Source organism: Montipora capricornis, chromosome 2 (assembly GCF_036669925.1).
Source record: "Montipora capricornis isolate CH-2021 chromosome 2, ASM3666992v2, whole genome shotgun sequence".
In the NCBI taxonomy this organism is placed as follows: Eukaryota; Metazoa; Cnidaria; class Anthozoa; order Scleractinia; family Acroporidae; genus Montipora; species Montipora capricornis.
This window is the reverse complement of record NC_090884.1, coordinates 23,989,776-23,997,275: the sequence shown is the minus strand read 5'-3', so window position 1 is coordinate 23,997,275 and position 7,500 is coordinate 23,989,776. Positions and strand designations below refer to the sequence as shown.

General features: G+C 39.4%; 1 pseudogene; it reads right to left on the bottom strand.

Moving 5' to 3' along the window:
- Positions 1–4,867: 4,867 nt before the first annotated feature.
- On the bottom strand, positions 4,868–6,526 carry LOC138036786 (piggyBac transposable element-derived protein 4-like; annotated as a pseudogene).
- Positions 6,527–7,500: the final 974 nt, after the last annotated feature.

Below are 7,500 nucleotides of genomic sequence, written 5' to 3'. Positions count from 1 at the left end.
GGATGGCTTCTCACGACGTATACTTTGGCTAGAAGTGGGTTCAACCAGTAACAACCCGAATTGTTATCGTTGAATTTTTGCTAAGCACTGTCCAGCAGTTAGGTGGAGTACCTAGGGCTGCTTGCACTGATAAAGGGATAGGAAACATGCGAGTTTCCATCATTTAAAGGCTATTAAGGCATAATACCGGTGACGATTTAACAGGCGATAAGAGCGTTGTTCAAGGTAAAAGTAGTGCAAACTGAAGAATAGAGGCCTACTGGTCAAAGTTAAGGCAAGGTGCAGGCTGCTGGTGGATAAACGTGTTTAAGGATTTAAGAGATTCTGGCGCCTTTGGATATTGATCCATTGCATAAAGAATGTTTAAAGTTTTGCTTTATGTCTGTTTTACAAAAGGAACTTCACTCTATTGTAGTATTGTGGAATGTCAAGAAACTAAGAGTTGACAAAAATGCAGATGTTTTAGGAGGAAAGCCAGACGTAATGCACTTTGTGCCTTAAGTATATTTGACCTACAGCTATCCTGTTGATGTCAAACAAGAAGATGTGGAAGCTTGCAAAACTCTTTTCCGAACACAGCCAGAGATTATTCACAGGAGTTTTTCGAGCTTGTGGGCGATATAGTCCCCAACCACAGCAGAGTTTAATGCTTTTTATAAAAGTAACAGACCTAACGGTTTTTTAAATATTTTGTAACTGACGATGATGTTTGTAACATCGAAACATGTCTTCGAAATTAAAAAATGTCGTAACTTTCTTAAAGTAACAGATCATGTGAAACAGTTATTATGTTCCATTTCACTTCGTTCATTTTAGCATGCCTGTGCATTCACCTTTTTACCCAAAATCCTGTGGAGGGTCACAAATGTAAATTATTTTGCACTTTAAACTCATTGTAAAAGCAGAAAACAAGAATATTACAGGTTGTAGCATGGATGCTCTAGCAGAGTAGAACGAGTTTATTCTCACAGATATAAAAAACCATGTGTTACAATTCTAAATAAATCGACTACCAACAAACTAATCTTCTTAACATCCAATATAGGAATAAGCATAAACAGAAAACTAACAACATCGTCAACTCTAAATTTTTACAAAAATAAACGTGAGCAAGAGGTGAAATTAAATCGATACAAACCTAAAGCCTTAAGTATTTTGTAATTTCCAGACCCTTTTGAACATCTTTTGAACATAAATGTGCTTAGCGACATCAGTCTTCCAAAGGCTGTGAAGTTTTAACAATCTATCTGAAATAGAGTTACCACTACGATGTACGACTGAAGTAATACCACCTGATCTAACCCTGTGTAAACCATAACATTTCGCATCAACTCCTAATTCTTTGATACAAGACTTGAATACTTCTCTACACCTGGAATAAGACAACTTAGAACTGTTTAAGGAAAAGAAATTACTCTTTTCATAATAAATTAAACGTCTAAATAGGGGAAGGTTTGATTCAAAACTAATACCAGCTGCCTTTATGTACTTCTTTACCAAATATACAGGACAATATTTCTGTTAACGCTTTTTATGATACATGCATGGTTCACGTCAGTCTAGCTACGGGGGATGAAAAGTTTAACTGACGAGGCAGAATGTTGTGGAAATAAGCTTGTTTAAACAGTACCGATCAGAAACAACCTCAAGACCGGCAAACACAAGTTCCGTAATTAGTGATATTTGATACTTTTTTATAATTTTAATTATTTCTCTGCAAGTAATTACACAAGCAAGGCAAATAATACCTCAAATGAAAGAGAAAGGATAAAGCTACAATGAAGAAAAATTTGGAGCCTACAAGTTGTTGCTACTTTACTAATACATTAATTTATGCATGGAATTTGCATACATTATAATACAATAAAGAGCTGCAGTAATCAAACGGCCTTCAGGGAACGAGGCTAACATGTGACATACCAAAAGAAAAATGTTCCCTATCCTATGGGACAGGAATAAGTAATGAATCCAGAACAATAGATTGAATTCATGAATTCTTAACAACCCCAAAACTTGGGGTACACGCTTAAATTGGTGTGAAGTTGTCATGATACTGTGGAATTCACCAGTTAGGCAATTAATGTTTCTTGAATCGCAACAGTTTTAAAAGAAAACAAGCAAGTCCTCAGCAAGCAAACGGAAATGGAAAGAAACCATTTCAGAGTCGACTGTCAAAAGCCAGTGAATAGGAATCACGCTAGAGTTAGAAATCACAGACATACTATAGCTTGTGATGTGACAGATCGTCCTTGTCGGTTCAAGGTCAAACAAGGAGTTCTATTGATGTACTCTTTTTATTCCACTTTATCTATGAAAACGAGATCATTTACATTTTGATGTATTTCATTGAAACATGCCAGCTTGGCTTAGAACCAGAATCGGCTGGAAAGGACAAACTTCAAACAAGATCTCCAACAAATTTCTTAAAACACAAGCTGGTGATATTTCTCCTTACTTTTATGAGAACTCATTGCGATTACATGTTTAGAACATAAGTGCAAAATCGAAAAACAGTAAGGCACGCGGAGTAAAAAACCTTCTTGTTCCCTCCCATTTTAACGCCAAACAAAACAGCAACAGATCGATTATTTCTGTCCAAAAAGAGTACAGATGATTGTTATTTAATTCCAGTTAACAATAAAAATTCGAGTTCCATTCCTGAACAAAGGAAAAATCGACTAAGCCACTTTTTAGAACTATGCATCCACTTGAAAGAACTCATCCATAGAAATAACAAACAGTTTAGTGTCCAAGAAAAGAATTTGTGGAGTAACTTTAAGCTATTACTGGTGTACCGTTTTGTCGTTCTCGTTCTCTTTCTCTCTTCTTTCATTTCTGTTCTTCTATCAAAGGCCGTCCAGGCATCTTGCAACCTTAGTAGATTAAAAATTAAAAATCTTAAGACATAATAAAAACTGCAATTCAAGGCAAAAAGCATCCCTAAACAAATTAAAAATAAACTGTCAGCCTTCAGTTTCTATCCCTCCAATGCTTGACTTGAATAACTACGTAGCCACCAGTGTGTCCTGACCACGGCTATATTATGTCAAACCTGGATTGAACCCAGTGAAAAAATGCAAGAAAAATGTATTTTCCAAATCGTACATGAAAAGCATCGACTGTCAAGATCTTTTGTTGACGTAGCATGGCTGTGTAGCGGCGTCGAGCCACAGAAAGAGTGCGAGTGTCTGACCTTGCTTGAACCTGCGATCCAATCAAGAACCAGTCACTGGTCAGCCGTCAACTTAATTAAAAAAAACAGGTGACCTCGATAAGGTGCAACTTGAGCCTGCGATATGGTCTCATCATACTGGTCAGCAGATACCTTGTTTCGACAGGTGTCACTTGACCATCAAAGCTGTATGCTGTAAACTAGCTACAGTGTGAACTGGAGTATTACCTCCTTGATGAGCATTGGCCTGGTCACATTGGCATACATGGAGGGGCGGACGTACGTATGGACGTTCATGACGTCATGGCTATGAAACCGAATTTTCTCGCATTGATGGGTTACCATATTTTCGTAACAACGGAGCTCTGCGCAGGCGAAAGATACAATAAACAGCTTCAGCAAATGAGAGGTCCTTGATGAACCAAAGGAAAATGTTCCCTATCATGTAGGAAAGATATCCTGAAAATTTTGCTGGAAAAGAATGACAATTTTTTTGTAAATTGCCAAAAATGGAGTGAAATTTGATACTGGGACTATAATTTCTTTATTTCCTCACCCAGGAAGGTGAATACAGTATTGTGCAAAAGTAATGCAAACGAAATTCGTTGAAATTCGTCCTTTGTTCTCGCGAATTTTCCACCGACGTTTCGTAGGGTTTGAGGCAAAAAATTCACGATCTTTCTCGGAAATTCGAAGTAGCGAATTTTCGAGCTAACCAAACGAAAATTCTCGATAACGAAATTCGAATTAGCGAATTTTTGTGACATGAATCGGCGGCCGCCATCAACAACATCGCTGAACAAGCATATGTACGCGTAAATAAACTAAAGTCGTATCGAAAATAGATTCAATGATCTGAGAGTTAAATTGGCTATTTCCAATGATAAAAAAAAAATGATTGCCTCACACAACAAAAACTGCGATTCCTTCACAAGTATTGTTTTAGCAACTTTGATTTTGTAGTCGGCTAATCGATGGGTAAAACTGGACGCGAATTCTGTTAACGTGACAATGTTTACAGAAGCCCGCTTTTCCAAAACAAACAACGGAAAGTGAGACAGCACTTGTAGACAAAAGTTTATTTATAAAACACTACATTTCGCTTTGGAATCAAAACTCAAAAGCTCTCAAATGTCTTTTGCGTGGTTTTAGCCAGAGGAGTGCATGTCTCAATCCGTTCCAGAGGTCATGCATGCAGTCGTACAAAACAGTCTTTGGATGTCTTACCTTGTATACTGAATCCTTGCCGGGTTTAAAAGTAATAAGCTTGTTTCAAGTATTTTCTTCTTTCATATCGACTTTAAGCATCCACCTGGGAATGTTCGAGAAGAGCAAATGAAGAGGGAAATTTTCGTTCCGAGGGAATTTTCCTTCGATAATTCGCATAGTTGGAAACAATAGGCCTTGCGAATTATCATGACTTTTCGTTGAAAATTCGATATTTTTTTGTTGCACAATACTGTAGGTTCCCCAAAAATACACATTTCAACCAACAATCACCAACCCTGATGGAATGAGGGCCTTCAGAACTGCATAAATTAGCATAACGTATAAAATGAAAACTCAAATAATGGCACAAATAAAGACCAGGCGATTTGAAATAAGCAGGTCCAAATGTTCTAAATGTCCCCTGTTCTAGTAATGACATGTACAGCAAATTGAAATGGAGTACAACTACCACAGAACATATCTCACTTACTTGTGGAAGGCGACCTCTTCCCTCCCTCAAGCACACAACACATGCCTCTTCACGTCCGTAAAAATTGGACAGTGAACTGTATCAAAATCACCTAAAGTACATGTAGGATCCTTTACAGTTTCATTACAGGGGAGTTGAGCTCTTTCAGGGAGATCACAGGGTTTGTGAATAAGCTCCTCCCTGTAGGACGACAATGAGTATTTGGCAGGTCTCCTAAGAACTTCACTATCAGGGAACTTGAGTTGTTGTTCCTTGAAAAGGATGAAACTGGATGAAACTATTCACGACAGCTACATCAATAAGGTGAAAAAATATCGTTTTCCACCACCTTATGTACTTCTGCCGTACATTGTGGGTGGCCAGCATCTGATCTGATCAATCCACTGCATTCATGTACTGATTGTACATGTGGAAAAAGCTCTGGCTGCGAGACATCAGTGGCATTCCAGGGGTGGTCTCATTTGCATTGCCCGAGGTGGTAATCACAGAGACTACTTTGTTGTGAACCCATTGCAATTCCAACACAGGTGAATCCCTCTCCCAATGCACGGGTCCCTTGGGCTTACCTTTCCCCATTCCTTGCCTTTCTTCAGACTTGCTGGGAAGTTCCTTCTGCTATCTAAAATAGTACCAGTTACAAGGGTTCCACAGTTAAACAAACCTTTGGCAAGGGTCACAGATGAATAAAAGTTATCAATAAATAAATGGTATCCCTGTTCGAGATAGGTTTGCATTAGGGTCAGGACAACATCATACCCAAGGCCATGCTTACTAACTTCCCGCCCTGCCTGCTTACCTATGTAGGTATTGAAATCCTGAACATATTATGGCTAATACCCATAACTGTATGCCCCACTTGTGGGCTTATCCTTGATATACTGTCCGATGCCCGACCTGTGTTGGGACTTCACCATGCACTCATCAATGGCAACATGTTGCCTCGGCTGGTGCAAGACTTAGCAATTACCAGCAGGCTCGTTTAGGGGGTCCAGGATGTTCAGAAAAGCCATAAGGGCTAACAGCCGCAACCTGGGCATGATTCATATAGCCCAGAGCCTGTGGAACAAAGTAGCCATGCTCCAATATTTATCCACATCTCCCACTACTTTAACCAACCCGAAATAACTCAGTAGAGCCATGAGGATCTCATCAGATGTTGTTTCCTGCCAGCTTCCATGTGGACGGGTGTAACTTTTGTAACTGTCAGCAGAAATATGGATGTAAGCATATGTGTTTGTATGCAAAACAATGCTCTCTACCATTTCCTTGGTAAAGAATAGGGAGAAGAAATCTTAAGGTTTCACCATGCTATTTCTGAGGAGTGGACCCTCAAGGTGAATGCCCGGCGGTCGAGCAGGGGTGAACTGGGGATGGGGATATTGAGGGGGATTACCTAAATCGGGGTCATCATAGGAGCGGAAATGCGCTGCCGGACTTGCAGCTGCAGGGCATTTCCCCCGCCTTCCACCTCTTCCTTTCCCTTTTCCTATCTGGGGGACTGCGGGAGTTGCTGTGTGGGGTACGGTGTGAGGTGCAGCACAAGTTGCTGCACTGGTGGCATAAAATGACCCCACAGAATGAGAAGAGGGCCCAGCACCAGACCTCTGTACAGAGGTGGCCACTGGAGGAAACATTATCTGACTAACAGAGGCCATCAACTGCCCAGCAGATGTTGCTAAGGTTGTAGTAGACTGGAAACGAGATCAGTTACAAGATCAGTTACAACACTTATGGTGGTGGGAGTTGATTGGTCCCCAATGATCTTGTCGTTACTGAAAAGAAGAAAGTTACATGTTACAAATTTGAAACAGAAATAAATCATTAAATAATCCGTGAGTTGAAATAAGTTTTAGCAAAAATATCATACTCATTTTTGTAACAAATGAAACCCAAACAAATCCCAAAAGAATCCGTGGGTTGAAATAACTTACAGCAAACATATCATATGAATTTTATAACAACTGGACTCGAAATAAATCACAAAAGAATCAGTTGGTTGAAATTATAGCCAAAATATCAAATTTCAGGAGAAGGTCACACGATCGATTTTGAATTGTGGAGGTATTTTCCTCTCATTTCACTTCGCATAGAGTGTAAATTTAAAACCAGGGCTTCAAATCTAAACGTATGAAACGCAAATTCATTCATCTGAGACCGGAACCGATGTTGCGTGCATGTGAAAGAACAAAAAAGTGGCTGTTTGTCTCCTGCAATAAGTGTCCCCTCGAACTACAAAACAGCAAGAACATCTGTTGTACTAATAATGATATTTGACGAAAAATGTAGGACTTTTATGTCTAAAACATGAATTGTGGATGTTTTTAAAAAGAAAAAAACATGGGTTTCTACTCTTGAAACGAAAGGAAACGAATTTTCATCGCATTCAAAGGGAGACCGCGTGCTCTGTTGAAGCGATGCTTCAAAATTTCACTACACAGTCAAGGAACCGCTCACCTCAATTTGTGGCTATACAAGCCGAATTGGCGATCCTGGTCTTCACTCATCCCCAATGTGTCTTCGTCAACATCAAAATCGCCACAAATCGCCTGCAAAACTTCTTCCATGGTGTAAATCGTTCTTCTCAAAGAGACAAGAACAGAAAGAAATGAATTCAATGAGCTCACATTAC